The sequence below is a fragment of the Brassica oleracea genome, chromosome C9 (genome assembly GCF_000695525.1).
Source record: "Brassica oleracea var. oleracea cultivar TO1000 chromosome C9, BOL, whole genome shotgun sequence".
Lineage (NCBI taxonomy): Eukaryota > Viridiplantae > Streptophyta > Magnoliopsida > Brassicales > Brassicaceae > Brassica > Brassica oleracea.
Genome location: NC_027756.1, coordinates 36,124,902 through 36,125,552, shown reverse-complemented (window position 1 = coordinate 36,125,552; position 651 = coordinate 36,124,902).

Sequence of the window (651 nt, the reverse complement as noted above, 5' to 3'; positions counted from 1 at the left end):
CTGACCAACTGAGATTTATCAATCCGAAAATTCTTAAACCAGTCGAGGTAATTTTAAATTTATGTGTTTCAATATACTTAATTTATTTAAATTTTATTATTGTTCCGGAGTGAGAGGCTAGACCTTCTCCGTTTATTTTCGGGATGATAGGCGTTGTCTTTCCCGACTGATCGTTATGGTAGGCTATGCCTTCACGATCAGAGAAACACGTGGTAGGTGTTGCCTCCGTGAATAAAAATAAAAATAAAGGTCAAAAATGGCAGACTAAGTCTCCTCGGATCTTGAAATAAGTAAAAGTCCAAATGGTAGACCATGTCTCCTCGGATTTTGAAAAATGATCAATATGGTAGTCTAAGACTCTTCGGATCATGTGGTAGGCTAAGCCTCCAATTTTATTTATGCTCTTTAAATTTATGAATTTAGTTTCTGCATTTCAATTTCCATCTTTATATATTATTATTCTATGAATTCGGTTATCATATCAAATTTGACAAAGCTCAAAATAAATGCCCTTGATATTACGGGAAATAGTTATATGACCTGGGCAGTGGGTGCAAAGATGCACCTGAGAAAAAATGAGCTTTGAGAAATCATCGATAAGTTGAAACAATATCGGATGAGAAAAAGATAAAGCCATGATAATTTACACCG